Source organism: Mus caroli, unplaced genomic scaffold, assembly GCF_978045245.1.
Source record: "Mus caroli unplaced genomic scaffold, Mus_caroli_1 scaffold_3, whole genome shotgun sequence".
Taxonomy (NCBI): domain Eukaryota; kingdom Metazoa; phylum Chordata; class Mammalia; order Rodentia; family Muridae; genus Mus; species Mus caroli.
The window spans coordinates 70036801-70064742 of record NW_028227258.1 but is presented as its reverse complement, the minus strand read 5'-3'; the positions used below and the strand labels follow the sequence as shown (position 1 = coordinate 70064742).

The 27942-nt window shown below is 40.2% G+C and overlaps 1 pseudogene; it reads left to right on the top strand.

The window, feature by feature from the left end:
- Positions 1-5793: 5793 nt before the first annotated feature.
- Positions 5794-7735, top strand: LOC110289083 (zinc finger CCCH domain-containing protein 14-like; annotated as a pseudogene).
- Positions 7736-27942: the final 20207 nt, after the last annotated feature.

Genomic DNA, 27942 nt, shown 5'->3' with positions numbered 1-27942 from the left:
GTCCTCTAGGCTCCAGATGTCTGTACTCCAATGTTGCTGCTCTTGGTGGTCATCTCATGGTACTGGCATCTTCAAAACCCTGCATGACCCCTTCAGTCCTGGGCTGTCAATTGCAACTGAGGCTGCACCTTCACCAATGGCCTTCCATGGCCTCTCACAGTGCCGAGCCTTAGCTGTTCTGCATGACCCCTTCATGCCTTCAAAACCAGTACCACCTTGGTGACCCTTACACATTTCCAAGCCCAGTTGCAGCAGAGGTACAACCTTGGGTATCTCTGGAACACAGCCTCTTTGTGCTTTCAAAAAATACTTCCCAGAAGATGTCACCTCAATAATGCTGGTCTCTTCTTAATCACTGCTAATTTCTTAGCTCCAGCTAACCAGCATCAAGAGTTCCAGTAATGCAGATTTCTGCTTTAGTAGTTCTGGTATCTTGTTAATCACAGCTGATTCTTCAGCCCCAGCTAACCAGAACCACAGAAAAATCAAACTCCAAAATAGCAATGGCCCTGAAAGAGTCTTTAATTTTCCCTCTGTGATTTCACAAGCCAGGCCTCCATCTTCTGCACCGTTCTCAACATTATCTTCCAAGCTCATACACAACATCTGACAGAGCTCTTAACACCGAATGGATCTTCTAGCCCAAAGTTCCAAAGTCCTTCCACAGTCCTCCCCAAAACATGGTCAGGTTGTCACAGGAATACCCCACTCTGCTGGTACCAATTTGTCTTAGTCAGGGTTTCTATTCCTGCACATCATGACCAAGAAGCAGTTGGGGAGGAAAGGGTTTATTCAGCTTACATTTCACTGAAAGAAGTTAGGACTGGAACTCAAGCAGGTCAGGGAGCAGGAGCTGATGCAGAGGCCATGGAGGGATTTTCTTTACTGGCTTGCTTCCCCTGGCTTGCTCAGCCTGCTCTCTTAAAGAACCCAAGACTACCAGCCCAGGGATGGCCCCACCTACAAGGGGCCTTTACCCCTTGATCACTAATTGAGAAAATGCCTTACAGTTGGATCTCATGGAGGCATTTCCTCAACTGAAGCTCCTTTTTCTGTGATAATTCCAGCTATGTCAAGTTGACACAAAACTAGCCAGTACACCAGTACAGGGGAATGCAGGGGCCAGGAAGTAGGAGTGGGTGTGTTGGGGATCAGGGTAGGGGGAGGGTATAGGGGACTTTCAGGATAGCATTTGAAATGTAAATGAAGAAAATATCTAATAATAAAAAAAGAATGTGAAGTGGATTAGCATCTTTGAAGATTCATGTGAAAACAAACATTGAACTACCATATGACACAGGTAATCATTAAAGAAGATATCAGAACCAGGAAAGATCCGTGCTCATGTATCACTTAGATTAACATAGAAAACATTTCCAGGTACCAAAAGTGATATATAGATTCCATTCAGTCTCCAGAAAAATTCCAACATAATTCTTCACAGACCTTGAAAGGACAATTTTCAGCTCCATATAGAAACAATAAACCTCCAAGATAACTAAAACAATAAAATAATGGCTGGAAGTCTCACCATCCCTGATTTCAAGTTATACTGCCCAGCTATAGTAATAAGAAATGTATCATATTGGGATAAAAAGAGACAGTTTGATCAATAGAATGATATCCAAACTTCAGACATAAATCCATATAGCTGTGGACATCTGGTTTTTATTAATAAGCCAGAAATTCACACTGGAACAAAGGATAGCATCTTCAACAAATGATAACAATAATCCTGAATTCTTGCATGTAGAAGAGTAAAAATAGATCCATATGAATCACCCTCAACAAAACTGAAGTCCACGTGGGTTAAAGACCTCAGCATAAAACCAGATACACTAAGCCTAGTAGGAGAAAAAGAGGACAGTTTTAAATTCATTAGCATAGACAACTACATTCTGAAGAGATCACTGATACCAAAGGCACTTAGATCAAAAATTAACAAGTGAGACCTCATAAAACTGAAAAGTTTCTGTAAGACAAAAGAGGCTGTCATTTAAAGTGGCAGCCTACATATACAAGGTGAAAAGATTTTCACCAACTTCATACCTTATAAAGGATTAATATTCAAAATATTAAAAAAAAAGCCAAGAAGCTCTATAACAAGAAAACTAATAATCCAAATAACGAATGGGGTACATATCTAAACAGAGAATTTTAAATAGAATAAACTCAAATGACTAAGAAATAAAGAAGCCTTCAACATCAATAGTCATCCAGGAAATGCAAATCAATACTACTTTGAGATTTTATTGTACATGTCTCAGAATGGCTAAGATTAACAGAACATGTTGGAGCAAAGGAAACACTCCTTTATTACTGGTGGAGGTGCAAACTTGTATAAATAGTAGAAATCAATATGACAGTTCCATACAACTCAGGTGGAAATTAATCTATCTCAAGGTATAGCTATATCACTCAGGGTCATATAGTCAAAGAATGTTTGATCATTGGATCTTTGTTCATAAAAGCCAGAGAATAGAAATAACCTAGATATCCCTAAAAAGAAGAGTGGATAAAGAAAATATGGTGAATTTACACAATGTAATATTCATCAGCTGTTTTTAAAGACTACATCATGAATTTAAAGAAAAATAGATGAAACTAGAAAAAAATTATTCTGTAACAATTAACCTAGAGCCAGAATAAAATAATCTAGTATGTATTCTCTGACAGAGGGTCAGAACCTATCAAGAGCTACAGGGGATTTTGGAAATTATTTCATTGCCTGCACAGATGTGGCCTCACTCAATTATATGCTAATGTTCTAGCCACCTCCCTCAACCAAGAAGAAAAACGAAAAGACAATCGTATAAAATGGGTTTCATAAAAATAACTTTAAAAACTTAAAATGAAAATTAAAAATTAAAAAGCTATTAACAAATGGCACATGTATTTTGACTCTGATATAGGACAAGAAGGAAGAGGAGGAAGAGGAGGAAGTGACATTGGGGTAACAATTGCTGTTCCTAACTTGATAAATTTGGTAAGCTTTTGACCAGTTTGGGAAACTCAGTTATGGTCCTTTCTCCTAAGCATTGCCCAACAATGCCAGGAAATCAACAGAATTAAAATAAAGATATCTTACAGATACTCCTGGGAATGCGTATACTGATTTAAAAGTGAAACAGGGTTTATTTTTTTATTCCCTATCAAAATATATAAGTTTTACAATTCCACACACCTTGCCCTTTCTCAGTATGATCCATGTGGCACATATTGGGAAGAAGCAGTTGGATTCTTTAAAGGTTAAATGTTCACCCAAGAGTTGTTGATTTAAATTGATCAGGTCAACTCTATTTATGGCACTGGTAGAAAATATGGCCATCTGCAGGCAGGAAAAATAATTTTACAGCTGTTTCCATTGCTTTATGTAAGCTCTAACACTATGCTATAACTCTGAACAGGTGCCTTTGGCAGTAATAGAACTCAGGTCAGGTTTAATAGTTTGGTTACTGAAGACAAACCTGACTGTAGGTATTGATAAATGGATATCAATTCAGGAGTTTATTAAATATGTGCTATTCTAATAACTCAAAAAACCTGATATTATTGATAACTCCTATTTGATGGTTTGTTCTTTGTTAACAAGATTAGGAAAAGGGGGGTGTTTAGGTAGAGGTTAAAAATTTTGTTTCTGTCATTTCAGAAGCGACACTTTCTGACTTTGTTGGCACAAAATGAAAGTCTGATATGATCCAGGTCTTAGCCTGTCCTCACAGCTCAGTGTATCAGGTTCCAGAAAGTGGCAGAAATCATAAGTTCAGCAGTATGCAAGGCCACACCTGTTTTCATCTTTCAGATCTCAAGGGACATGGCTTATTTCATGAATGAACATGTTTGGGGAAGCATCATCACAGACAGGGTGCCATGTAGACCCGGATGCCCCTTTTGTAGTGAGCAGAATCATATTGTCAGTTCCCTCCAGGCCTGGTGATCTCTCTCCCTGTTGATGTTCTGGGAACACACAAAGAGCTATCCAACTTTCTTCTCCTCTCTACTGTAGGTCTTCCAGCTTGAGGATAAATTTCCTGTACTCTTAACAGAAGTGCTTTTGTTGAGCGACAACTGCCCTTGAGTTGAATGATAGATATACTGCCAGAGTTTTTTTCTTTATTTATTTTATTTTATTTATTGCTAAAGAATGCTGTATCTTTGCTGTTTTCTGGCACTGCTCAGAGTCATCAAATCCCTAGTCAAGTGAGCATTCTGCAGATACCTGTTAGCCTCTGCAAATCAGTATTATCTTATTTAGTGTTGTATTGCTGTGAAGAAACACCATAAAGTTGGCAACTCCTATAAAAGAATGCATTGTATGAGGCTTGCTTGCAGTTTTGGAGTTTTAGTCCATTATCATCATGGTAGGGAGCATACAGGTAGCACAGTACTGGAAAAATAGCTGAGAGTTCTACATTAGGATCCCAGGTAAAATGAAGAGAGACTACCACTTGATATAGCTTGTGCTTTTGAAAGCTCAAACCCCACCCATTGAGACATACTTTCTACAACAAAACCACACCTCCTAATTCATCTCAAGTTACGTCATTCCCTGATGACTAAGCATTAAAATATATGAGCCTATAGGGGACATTCTTATTCAAACCACCACATGTACTTTGAGATTTGTCTGATTCCTAAACAGAGAACAAAGCTTACACTCTTTAGAATTTGTTCTTTGTTCAATTAGATGCTTCCTTCCTTACCATTCTTATTGTTATGACAAAATACTTGAATAAGGAATTTAAGGAAGGATTTGGTTTTGCTCACAGTTCCAGTGAACCATCTATTATGTCAAGAAGCATGAGGCATTTGGTCACTTTCTTTCTAGTCAGGAAGCAGAGATGAAAAAGTGCTAGTGATCAGATAGATTTTTCTTTTTAACAAGCCCTATATCCTAGCACAAGAATAAGCTGCTCAATTTAGAGTGAGTCTTTCCATATCAATCAATTTACCTAATCTAGATTACAGCTTGTATATTCGATGATTCAAAATCCAATTAGAGAGAGAGAGAGAGAGAGAGAGAGAGAGAGAGAGAGAGAGAGAGAGAGAGAAAGAAAGATTAGTCACATATATACCAAATGGAACTCTTTAGAACACTATTCATATAATAAATGACAACTGATATGAAGTCATGTTTAAATTATGTCCAGATTTTATCAACAAAACTAGCAGAATTATAGTTAATCTCAGTTGAGGGATCACATTTATGAATTATAAATGCAAATCCCTCCAGAGCCACAAGGCTACCTTTACAGCAACATCAAATGTTATATCAGGACTTGCACGGGAGGAGGGGCAGGGGGGGCACCAGCAGGGGAGGGGACGCGCACAGCAGAGGCGGAGCAGGCGCATAGGGGGGCAGTCTGCAGGGTGGCAGCCTCCAGGCTCCAGGTAAGGGAAGGACAGTGCTGACCCGACCGCCCTCCACCCCTCCACCAAGCCACGGAAATCGACACCGACAACAGCCGCAATATCCAGAGTGCCATTAAGGGGAAATTTAAAAAAATTAGGAACTTTACATGGGCTCCACGGTGTATTAGATAAACTTCGCTCTGTTACAACTGAGCCCTCTAATCTAAAGTCTCCTGATACCAGCATCTTTGACAGTAATGTGCCTTCAAACAAAAGCAGTTTAGTTGGGGAGATGAAAGAAGGCAGGAAGCTGCCATCCCTCCCTTTGCCGTTTCTAGCTCTAGACCTGAAAAAAGGGATTCTAGAGTTTCTACAAGTTCACAGGAGCAGAAATTCACTAATGTCAGACATTCATATGATGAAAGAGCTTCCACCTGGCTAATGTCATCAGTGAAATCTCTGAGGGAGGCAGCACCCTCTGAAGATGATTGATATCAAGCCAGAACCAGATGATCACATTGATGAAGACCCCAATTTTGTGCAGGAGAATCCCTTATCTCAGAAAAACCTACTGTGACTCTTACATATGGTTCTTCTTGCCCTTCTATTGAAAGTTATCAGCCACCTGCAAGTAGAAATGTAGACACTGGTACTCACTTAAAGAGGCTGCAACTTCACCCGCAGCAAAGCAGTGCTCATGCTGCCAAGCAGCTGGATGTACACAGCAGCCAGGTATATGAAGCACGACAGTTGTGTGAGCCACAAGTGCTTAGCAGCGTAGAAGGCACTTATAGATCCTTCTTCAGAAACAACTTGTTTCTTAACAATAAAATGAGTATTGAGGACAAAAACTTTCAGAAGAGAAAATCGCCTGTGGTAAGTTCAGGTGTTAAAGTAAAAAGATTTAGCCATAATGGAGAAGAGTAGGAAGAAGCTGAGGATTATGTGACCCGGATAGGAAGTGTGTCGGTACCAGCAAAGCCTGAGAGGAGACCTTCTCTTACTCCTTCTAAACAAGCTAACAATAATCTAATTTTGAAGGCTATCTCTGAAGCTCAAGAGTCTGTAACAAAAACAACCAACTCTTCTGCAGTTCCACAGAAACAGACACTCCCAGTTGCTCCCAGAACTTGAACTTCTCAAGAAGAATTGCTAGCAGAAATGGTTCAGCGGCAAAACAGGGCTCCCAGAATAAGTCCTCTTGTTAAAGAAAAGGAAGCAAAAGGAGATAATGATAATACAGAAAAAATCAAGGAGCTCAACAATTTTTATCCCAATTGCAAATTGACCCAATAATGGTAGAAACAATGAAGATGAGTCAAGCTGAGATAACTGACCTGATTGTGGCACAGAAACCAGAAAAACTTTTGGAGCACTGCAAGTACTGGCCTGGGGATTAGTGTGTATACAATCATCATCAAGGTTTCACCTTGGAAAGCCTTTCCCAACTGTAAATTTGCTGAGAATTGTTTGTTTGTGCATACAAATTTTAAATATGACACAAAGTGTACTAAGGCCAATTGTCCCTTCACTCACATGAGTAGAAGAGCCCCAGTACTGACTCTAAAACCAGTGTCATCACCAGCACCATCTTCTACTGGCCAGCTATGCCATTACTTCTCTGCTTGTAAGAAAAGAGAGTGTCCCTGGAAGCCCCGAGGCTACTCTCTAAAGCCCTGGGGTTATGGGAGAGAGGGAAGAGGGAAGAGAGGTTCCCACACTGTCAAGAATGAGAGCAGCAGATCTTGATGAGCAGAGACTGTCTATGGTTTTAGAGCTTTATTATAGAAAGGCAGGAGAGAAGGTAGAAAGAGAGGCAGAGAGAGAGAGAGAGAGAGGAAAAGCTAGAGAGAAAAAGAGTAAGAGTAAGAAGGAAAGAGGAAAGAAGAGAGGAGAGGAGAAGACAGAGAGGAGAGAGGAGTGAGAGAATGAGAGGTAAGAGAACAAAGAAGTGAGAGAGTAAGGAGAGGCCAAACAGCCCCTCTTGTGGTATTTACTGTTGCTAGGTAACTGGGGAGGAGTTTAGCCTGAAGGTCAGAAGCTTGGGACGGTTGTCTATGGTTGTCTATGTGATTTCTAGCCATGCTTCTCTTGTGAGGGCTTGGGGGGGGGGCAGTAACTTAGGCAGGAGCCAGAGTTCCAAGAGCATGAGGGAACACCTACCCTGTCATGTAGATGTATTATCACCATTCCAGGGTTCAGACCTCAGCTGGACTGGAGACTAGCCTGTCTGTGCATAGCCCAATGCCCCACATTCTACCAACCAAGACACTGTAGTTTTAATACTCAGTGTACAAGACAGGACTGCACATTTTATCATCCCATTATTACTGTGCCACCAAGACATGCCTTGAAATGGATTCAACCTCAAACCAGTGAATGATGCTCTAGGCCTACCTGGAAGAAGATCATGCAGTTTGAAAGCTTCAATTTTCTGATGAGAGATATTCTACAGAACTTGTCACATCTTTGAAATTTAGAATATATTGCTTTCATAATATGAATTTCACTGCCTGACTGAAGTGTCTAATTTTTCAAGTTTGTAAGTTTCTTAAGTGTTTTCAACATTTTTGTTTGTTCATTTTGACTGTGAAAAATACAGTTTAAAGAAAAGTCAAATTCTATTAAAACAGTTGTGGCATGTTTGTTAAAAAATGTTATGTCAGCTCATAAATTGGTTAATATACACCAAATAGTCAGTGAATAAATTCTCTTGAATTAAATGGACTTTAGTTTGGTAATTTCTTTTACAGAATATTTCTACCTTTTAAATTTTGTGTATGTGTTTATGGATGTATGCATGTGAGTGCATGTGCACTACAGGCCAGAGGCATCTGCTATCCCCAATCACTGGAGTTACAAGTGATGTGGATGGTAGCAACCATAGTTGGTATCTTGAATTCCCATGTAATAGCAGATTTTACTCTTAACCACAACGCCATCTCTCCAGCTGCTTGAGTTTGATAATGCTTAAATACAGGGTGTGTATACATATTGTCTGATGTACATAATTATAGTTTGGAAAGAAGATAATTTAGCTATTCTCTGCCTTGTGCCCTCTAGACTTGATGGGAGTGCATTTATTGGGAAAATGCAAAGGTCAGGGAATCCGTTGCTGATTCTTTCATGTTGTAAGTGGCAATACTGAAGCCTGCTGAAGGAGTAACTTGCCCAAGTGAGGCAGTGAGTTGGCATGTGGCCTGGTTCTGCTTTGCACATGTGAAGCTTATATTCATTGGTTCTAGGCTTTGGATGTGAGGCTGTGATTAATCCCATTCCTCCATCTTTAAGGGATCTTGCCTATTCCTTTTCCTCTTACAATTCAGGAACACATTCAAAAGAAATATATGGGCTCAAGTCCTCAGCAATCTCTCCTGCTTCTTTGTATACCTGAGCCTCAGTGTCAAGGACACAAGTGTTCAAAGGAAAGAAAAACAATATATAGCATGTTAGCCTCTCTGACTTTGTCACATAGACAGAGCACCTGCCCCCTTGGAGAAAGTATCTTTCTCAAGTTTATCCAAAAGTCTAAGAATTGCAAAGTACTGAAGATTTAAACTCCAGATCAAGCGTCAGGAAACCTGGTCAGAAACATAGCCAACTACTTAGAATGTGGATCCTGTTATACAAATCACTTATGCTCTCTGAGTCACAAATAGTTCATATTTATGTTTCAAAAACTGTCTGTTACACCAGTATTAAATACATGTACTGCAATTTTGGTCATGATAATGAATATCATCTCAGTTAATTGGTGCCATGATGTACCCAATGATCTATTAGCTATACAGGTGACTCCATAAGGTAGTATTGCTTGCATTTATGTCTGCACGAAAGCTGTAGTTATGCTTCATGGTAGATTAAATTAGAACAGGAATTTTGAAGGATTTATAAGGAAAAATGTAGGAAGCTGAGACTAGAGATATCTGTTACTCTCTTATATTGTTTGCTAGAGAATGTGTGGGGACTTGAGAATCCAAGGCTCTATGGGCTCTGTGATTGGTATGATGGCTTGTGTCACTGGTCATATTTGGAAGATGCTTTGCCAGGACCAACACCAATCCCGCTTTATAGTAACAGTCCGCAGTAGTTTTGTAGATTTTCTGGGGTTTCATTGGTCTTAATTATGTTTGTACTAGGTGTGTTTGAGAGGGTCGTACTAAGAGGCAAGTCTCTAGGAATTTCCCAGGACTCTATCATCGGATCAGAAATGCTGAGACATCCAGTCTTATATACTGAGAAGCTACTGGATTCTTGGACTTACAACTGAGATAGAGCCTGCACCACAGTTTGTAAGCTTCTTCAATCATGCATATATTTATTCTACCAGCTCTGATCATTTAGAACCCTAGCCTAAAACAGCATGTATTAAAATGTCTTTCCCATCTTGCTGTAAATGCCTCTCTGATATAATCACTGATGTATTTCCAACTTGCCTAGATTTAAAACATTCTTTGTTCTATAAAACAATAAACCTTCAAGTAATTGTGTCTACATTGTAAATATAGATTTTGAGTTAACCTAAATATATATTCCTCTGCCATGGCCACTCAAAATGGCTGAAGTTTAAACCGTCTCTTATGCTCTTTGATATGAAAGCTGTATTTTTTGTGTTAACAGTCTCCTATAAAGTTTTCAACAAAAGGGAAATCTGTAGTCAAGATCAGTAGGAAAACAATGTCAGACACACATGAGGAAAGAGAAGTATGTAAATGAATGTGACTCAGGGCTTGAGGCAAATGAGGGTGCAGAAAGAGAGGGAAGGTAGATAAATAGGTTAGAGCCACATAATGGAAAAGTTTAAATGTGCAGTTAAGCAATTAGCACTAACTCTAAACAATAAGGGAATGTTTCACAAAGAATGGCAATAGGTCTTGCAATAATGTATAGTATTGATTAGAAATAGAAACCAATAAGTTGACCATTACAGTACATAGGAACAAAGTTAAGAAGGTTACAACTAAGTCAGTAATAAGAATAAAAAGTAGAAAGGTCTTGTGAAAAATCAACATTGTATACAATCCAGGTGGGTACTAGAGAGGAAAAACAGTGACCTGCAATAGAGACAAAAGCAGTGATCTCATTTTCTTACACACCTCTTCTTCCCATTACAGCTAGTACCTGCCAAGGACTGTCTAATCTCCTATCCCCTCCCTCTCCAAACAGCTATTTCATCAGCAGGTTAACATCGTCATCTACTGGTCATAATTTGGACTTCTCTTTCTTTTCTTTTTCTATCTTTTCTCCCATTATTTCACCTTTCCCCCAACCTAATTTTCTTACTGTTACATCTCTCAAAACCCATAGGCTCATTTAGTTTATGATTGGTGGGTAAATATCTTTAACTCCTCTTTTCTTTTCTTTCCTTTTCTTTTCTTTTCTTTTCTTTTCTTTTCTTTTCTTTTCTTTTCTTTTCTTTTCTTTTCTTTTCTTTTCTTTTCTTTCCTTTCCTTTCCTTTCCTTTCCTTTCCTTTCCTTTCCTTTCCTTTCCTTTTCTTTTCTTTTCTTTTCTTTTCTTTTCTTTTCTTTTCTTTTCTTTTCTTTTCTTTTGACAAACCCTACTATTCAACTACTCCATTTCTTTCCCTTTCTCTTTGTTATCATTATTATCAGTCCTAGGTATGTCCCTCTTCTTTGGTCTCATACCAATGCATTATTGCCCATTATTTTCACTTTTACTGTTTTCCTATTCTTTTTATTTGCAATTTTGCTAACATTGTATTAGTATTCATAGAACAGCAATATGATTGGAGTTTCTTTACTCCTGGACCTCATTGGTATAAAAGAAGTGTTTGTTTTGTAATTATTTGTACTTGTTATCAGAGTGAGTTAACTATTGGATAATAACTGTTGCTGAATACAGTACTGAACCCACACAACAGACTGAAGATGTAGCCTTATGCCTAGAACACAAGTGTAATTAATGAAAACATCACTACAACTGCTCTATAACCTTGTCTCTAGTGAACACTGTAAACACATCTGCTACAGAAGAAAGAGAAGCAGAATTAAAAAAAAAAAAAAAGCACCAGCAACTACAAAATCTTAACAAATGATCTAATTTCTGACAGGTAGATCCCAGTGCAAAAACATAAGAGACAGGAAAACCCAGGACAACTTGTTTCATTTAAAATTTCCAGTTCTATAGAAGTGACTATAGTTCAAAAAGACTTTGACAAAATTACAGATGCAGAATTCAAAAGAATGATTGTATAGTTAAAAAAAAACTGAAAGAAAATTCTATAATTTTTCCAAGACTATACAAATGTGATTGAAATAAAAAGTAAATTAATGATATGAAAATATAATTTAATGAAGAGACAGAAATGCTGAAAAACATCTGAAACAGATTGATAAAATTAATAAAAAAAGATATAGCAAGTGAAATATAAACTTCAGAGAAAAACAATACTTCATTAATAGGATGGATCATGTGGGTAAAGAATTAATCACTCTGCTAAAGTCAATGGCAAATTGTTAAGATGTCTGAAGGAAACTTGTCAGAACTTTGAGATGGAATATGAAAGCCAAAGCTCCAAACAGTAAACATACAGAAAGGGAAAGAAAATCACAAATGAAAAGTTCCCAAATCTAGGGAAACAAAAGTTTCACAAATATAAGAGATACACAGAACACCAAATAGACAGGACGAAAGAAGAAACACACACATCATATTCTAGCTAGATAACCAAACATACAGAATTAAAATGAAGTATTTTCAAAGCTGAAAAAGAGAAGAACCAAGTCACACAAAAAGTTTGGCCAATTAAAAACATTGTCAAATTTTCAATCTAACCAGGAAAGCAGTAATGGAGTAGACTGATGTCTTTCATCCTTTGAAGGGTCACAATTGCCAACCCCCCCCCCCCAAAAAAAAACTGTCATAATTGAAGATAGAAGCAGAAAAAGGCAGGATAAAAAAATATATTATCACTAAGCAGGGATACAGAGGACACTGGAAAGAATATTTCATTCTATGAGAAAGATAAACATATCAAGACTCTACTGGAAGAAAACACATGTGATGCTAAAACATTTATCAATCAAAGAAGACTAGGGTCCAAACACTACAAAGTTGTCAAGAGTTATCTAGGAGAGGATAAAAGCTAGCAGGTGATCTTTCCTGAGATAGTTTCATCATGGACTGTGAAGCACAATGGATGAATCCTTCCAGGCAAGTCTGAAGAGATGACATTTTAGGAAGGACTCTGGCTACTAATATGCCTTTCCATATTCATATATATATATATATATATGCCTATACATATATATGTATATATATACATATATATGTGTATATATATATATATATATATACATATATATATATATATATGAATGACAATCACTAGGTATTATCCCAACCTTTAAGTCAGCTCAAGGAAGATGTAGTGACTTGTAGTGATGCTATATACACAAATGTATGATTTCTTAATTTCTAGTGACAATTCTATAAGAATTCCTAAAATTATACTAATATTTATTAAACCCTGCATAATTGGATTACTATAATGTCCTCTCTGATATGAAAACTGCAGTAAGAACTCTACCAGTCTTCACATGTTATGAGTTGCTTCTGCAATAGAAAGCAGGAATTTGTAACTTAGAATACATTCATTAGAGCTGTAAAACAATTAACCTAAGGTCATAAAGGGAAACTAACAATTTATTGTAAATACAAGGACAGAAGATAAAATGTTGACTGGGTTTATCTAAACAAATCTTCATCTCTGAATGAACACAGACCCATCAGTCCTCTACTGTATGTGTGTTGGAGGCTTCATATCAGTTGGTGTATGCTGCCTGGTTGGTGGTCCAATGTTGGGGAGATCTTGGGGGTCCAGATTAATTGAGACTGTTTTTCCCTATACAAGGCCATCCTTCCCTCAGCTTCTTTCAGCCTTCCCTAAATCAACAACAGGGGTCATCTGCTTCTGCCCATTGGTTGGGTGCAAACAATTGCATCTGACTCTTTCAGCTGTTTGTTGGGACTTCTGGAGTGCAGTCATGCTAGGTTCCTTTTTGTGAGTGCTCCATAGCCTCAGTAATAGTGTCAGGCCTTGGGACCTCCCTTTGATCTGGATCCCACTTTGGACCTGTAGCTGGAACTTCTTTTCCTTAGGCTCCTCTTCATTTCCATCCATGTAATTCTTTCAGACAGGAACAACTATGGATCAGAATTGTGACTGTGATATGGCCTCCCTCTCCCTCATTTGATGCCCTGTCTTCCTGCACCTAACCGCAAGAAACTGGGAATTGACTCATAATGAAAACATATGTAAACATTTCTGTTGTAAACTTTTTATTAGATTCATGATTTGAATTTTGTTTAAACTTGTGGTGAATTTTTGAATTAGATACCATGTGATCATGTATTCTGAGAAAATATATTTTGGGGTGGGTGGGTGTTGGGGATTTAGCTCAGAAGTAAGAAGAACATCTTAGAACTCCAAAACAGAGAGATTTAGTTTAATAGGTCTTCTCCTATTTTTTATTTTTTATTTTCTCTTGGAAATAAACATTAGAATCTTTTCTTCCTACAAGCATCTTTCTCTAGCTGTCGAAGAAGAAGAAGAAGAAGAAGAAGAAGAAGAAGAAGAAGGAGGAGGAGGAGGAGGAGGAGGAGGAGGAGGAGGAGGAGGAGGAGGAGGAGGAGGAGGAGGAAGAGGAAGAAGAAGAAATAATAATAATAATTAATAATAATAATAATAATAATATCACCTCCCACCTTAGAGACCAGGCTGAAGAATTCCTGCAGAGAAAAAAAGACAAAACAAAAGAACCTCTTTACTTAATTCCCTGCTGTTAGGCTACTAGTGTTATTCCCCCAAACCAGTGGTTTTTAATCTCAAAATAAGCAAAAAAAAAAGTTTTTAGATTTTTCTTCTTCTTCTTCTTCTTCTTCTTCTTCTTCTTCTTCTTCTTCTTCTTCTTCATCTTCTTCTTCTTCATCTTCTTCTTCTTCTTCTTCTTCTTCTTCTTCTTCTTCTTCTTCTTCTTCTTCTTCTTCTTCTTTTCTTCTTCTTCTTCTTCTTCTTCTTCTTTTCTTCTTCTTCTTCTTCTTTTTCTTCTTCTTCTTCTTCTTCTTCTTCTTCTTCTTCTTCTTCTTCTTCTTCTTCTTCTTCTTCTTCTTCTTCTTCTTCTTCTTCTTCTTCTTCTTTTTAGAAACCACCAGCTTCCACGTTCAGCATAGATAGAAAGTTTAATAGCCAGAGATCATCAGACTTCTGCACTACTTTCAACTCTGTCTCCTGCTCCAACCCATTCCAGACTGGGCAGTCTCCCCAAAGACAGCAAAATGAAGGGGAACAATATACACTTTTCAATAATCAGTCTGAATATCAATGGTCTCAGTCCGCTCAAATAAATAAATAAATAAATAAATAAATAAATAAATAAATAAATAAATCTCAAACCAGGAGAGTGAGTAGAAAACAAAATCCTATCAGCCAGTGCAAACCTCACATGCCCCGCCCTCTTCTTCTCTAACAGGGGGCTAACCTGATGAGTTCCCTGCTATCCTGCCCATGCCAAGTCCACACTCCTGGCCTAGCTCCTGTACCAACCCAGAACATCATTCCCACATTTCTAGAGCAATAAGACAAGAGAAGTCAAACCAAGTTTTATTTTTGATCCTTTTAAAAATTATATTAAACCAATTGATCTTGTATAATAAAGCAAAATAAAAGACAGAATTGATATACTCCAAAAAATATGTCTTAGAACCTTGTTTATAAAAGTCTTACTTTTTACCCAAATAAATTTGATCAAATTGGTAAGTGTCGAGAGCATCCTCTGTCAGAGACCATCCCGTGAGAAAGCAAGCCCTTCACAATCTCCCTAACAGGCCAAACGGCCTAGTGCTAGGAGCTGGTTATCACTCCCTCCTCCCTATTCCCTTCCTGGCACCTGAGGCTGTAAAAGCTGAATTATAGTCCCCTCTGCCCTATCTCTTCCTAAATTCCCATGCCATCCAAGGACATGAGTTAACGTCTGAGCCCAGCCTGACACCCAAGGCTGTCAAGGAGGATCTATGTTCCAGAGATAAGATGCAGAGTGCCGGCTGCCTGGTGCCTGACTTTGGCCCCCATGTCAGCAGATGCCAGCTTCTTTGTTCTTTGTAAAATTCCCCCTCCACCACTCCCCTATTCCTGGGATGTATGCTTTAAAAAGAAGGCACCTCAGCATAATAAAGGAGACCTTGATAGGTACCCTTCTTGGTCTCCTGCCTCTCCTTCCCTTCCTCCCAATTCCTTCCAGGTTTGCGGTCCCCCTAGTACCCACGAATAACTGAATCCCGCAGGACGGGATAATCCTCAACATCAGATAAACATCAGTAAACTAAAATTGTGATCACTTGGTGGCACCTTGAGTAAAAAAAATCAATGTTTCTTAGAGAAACAGCTGATTTCAAGAGGATAGAAATTAACATAGAAATTGAAACATTTTATGTATCAGGTAGCAAAAATGACCTTGTGATTCTCAACCTTCTTAATGCTGCTACCCTTTAATACAGTTGTCATGTTGTGCTGATCCAACCATAAAATTATTTTTGATGCTACTTCATAACTAAGTTTGTTACTGTTATGAATTGTAATGTAAATACTTTTGAAGATAAAGGTTTTCCAAAGGAGGAATGACTCACAAGATGAGAAATGATGAATACGACTGTCAAAAATTTATAAAATTGGATAAAAAAAACAATTGGAATATTTATACTAATTAGAGAATTTCTTTTTTTCATGATTTAAACAATCATCTTTTTTTATTAGATGTTTTCTTCATTGACATTTCAAATGTTATCATGAAAATACCCTATAACCTCCCCCCACGCTGCTCCCCAACCCATCCACTCTTGCTTCCTGGCCAGTACTGGGGCATATGATCTTTACAAGACCAAGGGCCTCTCTTCCCATTGATGGCCTGCTAGGCTATCCTCTGCTACATTTGCAACTAGAGACACAGTTCTGGTGGGTACAGGTTATTCATATTGTTGATGCTCCTATAGGGTTGCAGACCCCTTTAGCTCTTTGGTTACTTTCCCTCGCTCATTCTTTACGGGCCCTGTGTTCCATCCAATAGATGACTGTGAGGATCCATTTCTGTATTTGCCAGGCACTGACATAGCCTCACAAGAGAGAGCTATGTCAGGGTCCTTTCAGCAAAATCTTTCTGGCATATGCAATATTATCTGGGTTTGGTGGTTGTATATGGGATGGATCCCCGGGTAGAGCATTCTCTGGATGGTCCTTTCTTCTGTCTCAGCTCCGAACTTTGTCTCTGTAACTGCTTCCATGTTTGTTTGTTTGTTTGTTTGTTTTGTTCCCCATTCAAAGCAGGAACCAAGTATCCACACTTTGGACTACTTTCTACTTGAGTTTCATGTGATTGCAAATTGTATCTCAGGTAGTCTAAGTTTCTGGGCTAATATCCACTTATCAGTGAGTGCATATCATGTGTGCCTTTTGTGATTGGGTTACCTCACTCAGGATGATATCCTCCAGATGCATACATTTGCCTACAAAATTCATGAATTCATTGTTTTTAATAGCTGAGTAGATCTCCATTGTGTAAATATATCACATTTTCTATATCCATTCCTCTGTTGAGGGACATCTGGGTTCTTTCCAGCTTTTGGCTATTATAAATAAGGCTGCTATGAATATAGTGGAGCATGGGTCTTTATTACAGGTTGGAACATCTTCTGGGTATATGCCCAGGGAAGGTATTGCTGGTTCTTCGGGTAATACTATGTCCAATTTTCTGAGGAACCACCAGACTGATTTCTAGAGTGGTTGTACCAGCTTGCAATCCCACCAATAATGGAGGAGTGTTCCTCTTTCTCCACATCCTCGCCAACATCTGCTGTCATCTGCATTTTTTATCTTAACAATTCTGACAGGTGTGAGGTGGAATCTCAGGGTTGTTTTGATTTGCATTTCACTGGTGATTAAGTACATTGAACATTTTACCAGGTACTTCTCAGCCATTCAGTATTCTTCAGTTGAGAGTTCTTTTTCTTAGCTCTGTACCCCATTTTTTATAGGGTTATTTGATTTTCTGAAGTCCAGTTTCTTCAGTTTCTTATATATGGGATATTAGTCCCCTATCTGATTTAGGATTGGTAAAGATCCCAATCTGTTGGTGGCTTTTTTGTCTTATTGACAGTGTCTTTTGCCTTACAGAAGCTTTGCAATTTTATGAGGTTCTATTTGTTGATTCTCAATCTTACAGCACAAGCCATTGATGTTCTATTCAGGAATTTTTCCCCGGAGCCCATATCTTCATGGCTTTTCCCCACTTTTTCCTCTATACATTTCAGAGTCTCTGGTTTTATGTGGAGTTCCTTGATCCACTTATACTTGAACTTTGTACAAGGAGATAAGAATGGATCAATTTGCTTTCTTCTAAATGCTAACCGACAATTGACACAGAACCATTTTTTTGAAGATGGTGTCTTCTTTCCACTGGATTGTTTTAGCTCCTTTGTCAAAGTTCAAGTGACCATAGGTGTGTAGGTTCATTTCTGGGTCTTCAATTCTATTCTATTGACCTACCTCTCTGTCACTGTACCAGTACCATGCAGTTTTTATCACAATTGCTCTATCATACAGCTTGAGGTCAGGCATGGTGATTCCACCAGAGGTTCTTTTATTGTTGAAAATAGTTTTTGCTATCCTAGGTTTTTTGTTATTCCAGATGAATTTGCAAATTACTCTTTCTAACTCAGTGAAGAATTGAGTAGGAATTTTGATAGGGATTGCATTGAATCTGTAGATTGCTTTCTGCCAGATTTTGACTATGTTAATCCTGCCAATCCATGAGCATGGGAGATCTTTCCATCATCTGAGATCTTCTTCGATTTCTTTTTTTCAGACTTGACGTTCTTGCCATACAGATCTTTCATTTTCTTAGTTAGAGTCACACCAAGGTATTTTATATTATTTGTGATTATTGTGAAGGGTGTTTTTTTTCTTCCTAATTTCTTTCTCAGCCTGTTTATCCTTTGTGTACAGAAAGGCAACTAATTTGTTTGAGTTGATTTTAGATCCAGCTACTTCACTGAAGCTGTTTATCAGGTTTAGGAGTTCCCTGGTGGAATTTTTATGGTCACTTTTATATACTATCATATCATCTACAAATAGTGATATTTTGACTTCTTGTATACTCTTGATCTCTCTAATTGCTCTAACTAGGACTTCAAGTACTATATTAAATAGGTAGAGAGAAAGTTCGAAGCCTTGTCTAGTCCCTGATTTTAGTGGGATTGCTTCAAGTTTCCTCCATTTAGTTTGATGTTGACTACTGGTTTGCTCTATATTGTTTTATTATATTTAGGAATGGGCCTTGAATTCCTGATCTTTCCCAGACTTTTATCATGAATGGGTGTTGGGTTTTGTCAAATGCTTTCTCAGCATCTAACGAGATGATCATGTGGTTTTTGTTTATATAGTGGATTACATTGATGAATTACCGTATTATGAAACCATCCCCGCATCCTTGGAATGAAACCTACTTGATCATGATGGATGATCCTTTTGATATGTTCTTGGATTAGGTTACCGAGAATTTTATTGAGTATTTTAGCATCAATATTCATAAGGGAAATTGGTCTGAAGTTGTCTTTCTTTGTTGGGTCTTTATGTGGTTTAGGTATCAGAGTAATTGTGGCTTCATAGAATGAATGGATAGGGTACCTTCTGTTTCTATTTCATGGAATATTTTGAGGAGAATTAGAATTAGGTCTTCGTTGAAGGTCTGATAGAACTCTGCACTAAACCCATCTGGTCCTAGGCTTTTTTTGGTTGGGAGACAATTAATGACTACTTATATTTCTTTAAGGGATATGGGACTGTTTAGATCATTAATCTGATCCTGATTTAATGTTTGTACCTGGTATCTGTCTAGGAATTTGTCCATTACATCCAGATTTTCCAGTTTTCCTGAGTATAGCCCTTTGTAGTAGGATCTGATGATGCTTTAGATTTCCTTGTGTTCTGTTGTTATGTCTCCCTTTTCATTTCTCATTTTGTTAATTAGTATACTGAGCTTTTGTCCCCGCGGGCAAGAACACCCTCAGGACAACCGGAATCTTCTGCTGCAAAGGTTTATTGCTTACTTCTCAGGAAGATCCCGACCCCAAAAAATGGAGTCCCTTATATAGTGCTCATCCATGACGTTTCAGCACCTGATGTGGCGTGACAGCTCTTGATTTGTTGCTCGCCCATCACACCACTATTACACCCCGAGAATGGGCAGTGACTAGGAGTGAGTTCACTCTCGCACTTGCGCACAAGGCTTGTTTACTAGTTTGTCACAGCGGAGGCCAGCTCCATCTTATAATGGTGATTGCTCGCGGCACGCGCACGGCTCTCCACAGGGATTGCTCGCTGCACGGCTTTCCACATCTCCCCCTTTTTATTTTATTAAATTGAGGCTGGACTAGGTCTGTGTAATTATGCCCATCCGCTGTGGCTCCTGTCTTTTTTTTTTTTTAATATTTTTATTACATATTTTCCTCAATTACATTTCCAATGCTATCCCAAAAGTCCCCCATAGCGCCCCCCACTTCCCTACCACCCATTCCCATTCTTTTGGCCCTGGCATTCCCCTATATTGGGGCATATAAAGTTTGCAAGTCCAATGGGCCTCTCTTTTCATTGATGGCCGACTAGGCCATCTTTAGATACATATGCAGCTAGAGACAAGAGCTCCAGGGAAGGAGTTACAGAGACAAAGTTCGTAGCTGTGATGAAAGGATGGACCATTTAGAGACTGCCGTATCCAGGGATCCATCCCATAATCAGCTTCTAAACGCTGACACCATTGCATACACTAGCAAGATTTTGCTGAAAGGACCCAAATATAGCTGTCTCTTGTGAGACGATGCCGGGGCCTAGCAAACACAGGAGTGGATGTTCACAGTCAGCTATTGGATGTATCACAGGGCTCCCAATGGAGAAGCTAGAGAAAGTACCCAAGGAGCTAAAGGGATCTGCAACCCTATTGTTGGAACAACATGATGTGGCTCCTGTCTTAGGTCGTTCCTCCAGTGTCACAGCCTTTCCTGTCATAGGGTAACCCTATCGCCACTGGGCCCCGTGTCTTAGGATGATCTGTGCATGAGGAAAGTTGCCCGTCCCTGGATACCGCAGTGCTATGTGACAGTAACTACTAAATGACCTATGGCGAACTCTACAAAAGAGGCCAGCCACCAATGTCAACTAATTTTTGAGCATAGATAGCCAGATTTCGGGGGAGGCGCCTTGCTCAATGGCAGCAATTGCTTGAGCTATCACAACCTTGTCACGTGTTTGTTGGGTTCTGAGCTTGCAAACCAACCAGAGCATGAACACAAGTCCACAGCAGGTGGCAACACCAAATAAACCCACCCTCACCCATTCCTTAAAATAAGAAAATGCAGATGAAATCCAGGAGGAGAGGCCCTCTGTCAATGACAGGTCCACTCGCGTTGAGTTGATCTTTAAAACTGCCACCCTCAGGGCCTCAAGAGTCTCATCAAATCCCTCAGACCAATTTCCTGCAAGATACAAGGAAAGCTGTCTAGACAGATTAGCTGCATAAGTAAAATTTTTATATTGGACACTGGTAATACACAGAGCTTCCAGTTTTCTTTCACAACCCAACTGGGCCATCTGGTATAGAACTCCTATCTGTTCTTCTGCCAGGTCAAGGCGCTGATTCAATATCATCAGCCCTCCCTTTAACTTGGTACTAGCAGAAGTTTGGACAGTGATGGCATCAGCCAGATCTGCTGAAAGCTGATTTAATTTTGTGCCTGATTGAACCGTACTAGCCATAGCATACCCTGCAGCTGTAGCAGCAGCTGCACTGGCTGAAATTGCTATGATCACAGCAGCAGTAATTCCAAAATCTCTTTTTTGTCGAAACAGGGATAAGGTGGAGGGTGTTTCCACCGGAACAGGGATCCAACGTGGGATCCGTGCTACCATGGCACGGGTGTTCTTTGTTATGTCCCAACATTGAGAAATCCAACAAGAATCATTGGAACAGACTTCAAATGAATCATTTGAAAGAATAAACAAGAAAGGGGGGTAAACACAGACTGGGGTAGATGGATAATTAATCTGGTTTACCAAAGTTTTATTGAACCCAGTGATCTCTACACTGGTATTAGTATATCCATAAGAGTCCTGGGAGGCAGCATGTATTCCCCAATACTGAGCAAATCTTGAGATGCCAGTAAAAGAAGCCTTTCCAACTGCTCCTCCCTGGATAAAGATCAAAGGATTGAGTTCTGTACAACTGCCATTGACTCCACAAAGCACCCACTTGTGAAAGGGATGCATTCTAAAGTCCTGTATGAAAAGTCCCTCTTTCATAACAAATTCCTTCTCTGGGTCATCTATCATGTTGGGAGAAAAGGAAAAGGTTTTACTCTGATCTGCCCAACGAGTGATGGAGGATTGACAATCAGACCAAGGCAATATCAGCCCTTCATCTTCCAAGCTACAATGAGGGGCGATTTTTGGTTGGTGGGGACGTTCTTTGTCTGAAAAGTTAGGTGGTAGAAATGTACCATTAACCCAAATTGCCTCCTGCCAAAAGGTCCGATTTGTAAAGGTTATATCTGCATTGGAAGTATCTTGGGTTGTGCTTACCCAACCTCCTCGGTGCTCATTAAACTTCCCCAAAGCTCGAGCTGTGAGGTTGATACATTTTCCTGGTCCATTAATTTGAAAACATAAAGAACCCTGTTCTAATAAAGAGCAATTTTCCCCTAATGGTGCTCGGGTGGGATCATAGGGTAGATATGGCAAATCTAATGTTTTATTAGTAGTAAAGAATTTTGGAAAAACTATAGCATTATGGCGAACTGGCATTGGTTTAGGGAAAGTTGAGATAATGGCCCATCTCTGTTCGCCCCTCATACTAGGAACCTGAGACAAGTTCAGCATTGTCAGGATCAGGAGCAGTCCTCGGGAGGTCCGCATCTTCTGCACCATCCTTGATGAATATCTTGCAGGTGAGTCGTTCCGGCAGCCAAAATGGGTTGTCTTCACTCTGTGGAAAAACACAAACAGCTCCCCTGGATCTTATCAAAATAGGATCCGGGCCTTTCCACAGACCAGTTAAGACATCCTTCCATTTGACCATTTCTTTTGGTCTATCAGGGTCTGAGCTATGTCGATCAGCTGCAGAGCGACCTTGCTCGTCAAGATTCAAAAAATTAAGTGTAAAGAGTGCCAATAGATACAGCTACTCTTGGCACTGAGGGCAGAGTCTCATAAACTCCCCCTTTTTGTTTTATAAGATAAAACTTAAGTGTACGGTGGGCACGTTCCACAATGCCTTGTCCTTGAGGATTATAAGGAAGGCCAGTCAAGTGAGTGACATCCATTTGATGACAAAATTGCTGAAATTTAGTAGAGGTATATGCTGGCCCATTATCAGTTTTAAGAATTGTGGGCTTGCCCCAAGCACTCCACGCTTCTAAACAGTGCTGTATAACATGAGAGGCTTTCTCACCTGTTAAAGGTGTAGCAAACATAACACCAGAGCAGGTGTCAATAGAAACATGTAAATATTGATTTCTTCCAAAGGAGGAAATATGAGTGACATCCATTTGCCAGACCTGTAATGGTCTGATGCCTTGGGGGTTTACCCCTACATGAGGAATAGGCAGAAATTGACAACAGTTTTGACACTGGGTGACAATGTCACGAGCTTCCTTCCTGGTTAAAGTGAAACGGCAGTGTAAAGTTTCAGCCGTCATGTGGAAGCGCTTATGAAACTCCCTTGCAGCCTCTGCCTGCGAGGACAGAGCAGCAGCCACGATTCTAGTAGCTTTGTCTGCCATGTCATTTCCATGAGACATGGGGCCAGGAAGGCCAGAATGAGCCCTAACATGAGTAATATACACAAGATGTCTTCTATGTAACAAGGCTGACTGAATTTGCTGAAAAATGTGAGCAAGCTTGCTAGAGGGTCTAATTAAGCCAGCAACTTCAAGCATATTAACTGCATTGACCACATATGAAGAGTCAGATACAATATTGAGCGGTCCCGGAAAAGTTTCAAGGACTTCTAGAACTACCAAACACTCTACAACCTGGGGTGATGTCTCATTATATTGTTTAGATGTTACTTGGCCATTTACTACATATGCACCTATGCCAGATTTGGATCCATCTGTATACACTACTACCCCATCCGGAAGTGGGTGTTTGGCTGTTATTACTGGAAACACTATGGCTTGGCTTAAGGCAAATTGTAAAATTGGATGTTTTGGATAATGATTATCAATTTGTCCTGAATAAGAGGCAACCAAGACTGCCCAATCATTAGTTGTTGCTGCCAGGGTTTGAACTTGAGCAGAAGTATAAGGTACGATTAGCATATGAGGTTCTTTCCCAAAATAAGTAATAGCTGCTTTTATCCCCCTAAGTGCAAGTTGAGCAATTGCATTAGGATACCACTCAATAATTTTTGCAGGGGAAGAATTAGGATGGACCCACAATAAGGGTCCTTTTTGCCATAAGACTGCTGTTGGTAACTGTGCAGTTTTTAATATGCACAATTCAAATGACTTCGACTCCTCAATGCGTTGTAATTGAGCATCTTGTAAGGCCTTTTTTATCGTTTGTAAAGCTTGACATGCAGCTGGGGTAAGTGCTCTGTGGGAGGAGATTTGGGTATCTCCCTCTAATATGTCAAATAAGGGCTTTAATTCTGCTGATGGAATTTTCAAAAATGGTCTTAGCCAATTAATATCTCCTAGCAATTTTTGGAAATCATTCAAGGTATGTAGTTGATCTTTGCGAATCTCTAATTTTTGAGGAACAATTTTGTCAGGATAAATGAGTGACCCTAGGAAGGCTCCCATTTGAGCAACTTGCACCTTTTCAGTGGCCACCTGCAATCCCCATTGCCCTAACGTTTTTATTAATATAGGGTATGCATCTTGCAATAATTGTGAATTTTTATGGCAAATCAAAATGTCATCCATATAAATTATCACCTGTAATGATGGAAAATGCTCTCTAACTGACTTAAGTGCCAACTGCACATACAGTTGACACATGGTGGGACTATTCGCCATCCCCTGAGGTAGGACCTTCCATTGGTATCTTTGATCCGGTTCTAAATGATTAATGGCTGGGATGGTAAATGCAAATCTTTGCCTATCTTGAGGGCATAAAGGTATAGAGAAAAAGCAATCTTTAATATCTATAATTATAATTTCCCAATTTTGGGGTAAGGCAGAAAGCAATGGTAGCCCTCGCTGAACTGGTCCAAATAGACGCATTTGTGCATTAATAGCTCTAAGATCATGTAATAAGCGCCATTTGCCAGATTTTTTCTTAATTACGAAAATAGGTGTATTCCAGGGTGAGGTAGAGGGCTCTAAATGACCCAAGCGTAGCTGTTCAGAAATTAGTTTTGTAGCTGCTTCTAACTTTTCAGAGGAGAGAGGCCATTGAGGAACCCATACAACTTCCTCTTTAAGCCATGGTATGGGCATGGAGCCCTCAACGGCCCCTAGAAAAAAACCCAAACCTTGTCTCCCATTATTACCTTTTTGAGGGATAGGTTCAAATTTACCCTGCTCTCCTTTCCCTAATCCCCTTCCTTCTTTATAGCCCATTTTCTTCATTATTTGAACAGCTTGTGGCGAGTATTCATTAGTCAAGGTCAGTCCTAGTGCCTGTAAGATGTCTCTCCCCCAGAGATTTACTGGGAGTGGTAAAACATAGGGAGTGAATCGTCCTGTTTGACCTTCAGGAGCTGTCCAGCTCAAAGAATGGGAACTAATAGTGGGACAGGACTGATAAACTAAACCTTGCAAAGAATGTGATGACTGAGTAACGGGCCAAGTTTTTGGCCACCATTGGGAAGAAAGGATACTTTTATCTGCTCCTGTGTCTAAAATCCCTTAAATTGTTTTCCTTCTATAACTAATTCTAAGAATGGCCTGGAGTCAAGAGGCATCACTAAGTAAGCAGAATCATTTCCAGTAGAACCAATCCCTCTGGTAGCTCGAGGGACACCAGAGGAAGGAAAACAGCCATGTAGGCTTGGCAAAATTATTAACTGAGCTATTCTATCCCCTTGTGAAATAGAAAAGACACCCTGAGGACAGGAACAGAGAACTTGAAGTTCCCCTTCATAGTCTTGATCTACGACTCCAGGGTGAACAATAAGACCTTGTAAGGTAAGGGAGGCCCGGCCCAATATTAGGCCAACACTCCCAGATGGCAGAGGTCCTTTATAGTCAGTAGGAATAGGCTGTACCCCCATTTGGGGCATTAGCATGAATCGGGTGGTGGTATGGAGGTCCAACCCAGCTGATCCTTCTGTTGCCCTGCGGACTGTGGGGTCCACCTTTTGCCAGTCGAGGTCCCATATGTTTTCGGGCCCTGAGACCTGAGAGCCCTGTACTGGTTTTTTGGAATGGTCTCATTATCTACTGCTTGAGGGAATCCTGGCTGCAGGGGCCTGCCTCGAATGTCCCTGACTGAACGACAATCTCTAGCCCAATGATATCCTTTTCCACACTTAGTACACAGTCCTGGTGCTCTCCTTTTGCCAAGGGCTCTACAGTCCTTTTTTAAGTGTCCCGGTTTGCCACAATTATAGCAGAGTTTGAACTCAGCCATGTCAGGGCGTTTTTGCCCTTGTAGAATGGCAGCTGCTAAACCTGCATTAGTGAGTGGCCCTCCAAGCTCACGGCAAACCTTCAACCAGTCCTGCAGTCCCTTGCTCTTTCTAGGTGTAATAGCCGCCCTGCATTCCTGGGTAGCCTGTTCATAGATCAACTGTTCAATTAAAGGCATAGCTGTCTCTGGGTCCCCAAAAATTCTCCCTGCCGCTTCTGTCATTCTAGCCACAAAATCTGAGAATGACTCCTGTGCGCCCTGGGTGATCTTGGTCAAATGCCCACTTGCCTTTCCCTTCTTAGAGAGTGCCTTCCATGCCTTAACTGCAGCAGCTGAGATCTGAGCATAAGCTCCCCAATGGTAATTTGTCTGGTTATTCGCGTGTTGTCCCTGACCTGTAAGCAACTCAAAAGTCCATGTTCCTTGGTCCCCTTCAACATTGGCATTGGCCCTTGCCTGTGCTTGGCAGGAGTCTTGCCACAAAGCTTTCCATTCTAAATACATTCCCATGTTAGGAGATGCAGCTTTTACTACGGTCATCCAATCGCCGAGGGTCATTGCCAGAGTTGCAAGCCTTTTGACTTGGGATACAGTAAAGTTGGCATTGACTCCATAGTTACGAACTGACTCTGCTAGTTCTTTAATCTGTATATACTCCACTGGGGCATGAACGCGTCCGCCCTCTGCGCCTTCAAAGACTGGGAACACTTGCTGCACTTTTCTCTGTTCCTCTTTTGAAATGAATGAGTCTGATTGATACCTCTGCACATAGGGTGGAGGTGTACTAGGACCCAGAGGTTGCGGATCTGAAGATCGCATAGTGATTTGACATTTGTGTCTAGCTACTTTTGCTTTCTTTATGTTATTCTGTGACTGATTAGCTCGTCTTTCATCTGGCTGGTATCTTTCTTCCTCTAAGTCTGTCTCCTCAGAGGAGCTAAGTTCCTTATCCAATTCTGAGCTACTGACAGCTAGTGCCTTAAACTCATCTAATGGCGGGTAGAGGCTCCTTTCCTTATGTGCCTCTCCAGTTCTTTCTCTCTTCTTCTCTCCCTTTCCATCCCTTTTTCTAATCTCTCCCAAGGCATTCTTTCCTTTATATCTCTTTTCCTCGGGCTCAAGGCCCGTGGAAAGGCCTAAATTCTTTGGTGCACCTTGTTTCGTCCCAACTTTCAATCTCTCTCCCCACTCTGCCTCTGATAGACTGTCTTGAATTTCGTCCAAAATCTTCTGCCCTGCTTCTACCATCTGCTGACAATCCTCATCTGTTAAGCACGATCTGACCAATTTCCATAACGGCATGATCCCTGCTTTAAGTTTGCCGTTCTGCTGTTCCCTAACAAGATCTCCTTTCAGTTTGTCCCAAGAAGTGACAGTTAACGAACCTGAGCAAGCATACCATGGTGCCACACGGTCTACCTCCCTGACAAATGCCTCTATACTCTTAGTGGCGATTTTTAGGCCACACTGCTTCAGGACCGACCTTAACGCCACTACTACAGAGTGAGAAATTCCCATACTGCCGATATCCAGTCCTGACCGTGACTGAAACTAATCACTGTCCAGGCACTGTCCAGGTGCTGTCCAAGCCTGACTGCGACTGGGAACCAGTCAGCAGTTCCAGCAGTGGAAGCAAAACAAAACCGAAAGGGAAAGTGCAATCACCGTGCAAACAATCAAAAGGGCATCTAACTCTGGAGAAATTTCAAGACTATACTTACCTTGCAGAGCTGTAGTGTCCCGCAGTTCTGGTTCCGCCCCGCGAATGAGGGATCTTCCTTGCGCTGGTGTGATGTTATAAAGTCCCCGGGTCTTCGGCTCCACGTATCCTGAGCTTTTGTCCCCGCCGGCAAGAACACACTCAGAACAACCGGAATCTTCTGCGGCAAAGCTTTATTGCTTACTTCTCAGGAAGATCCCGACCCCAGAAAATGGAGTCCCTTATATA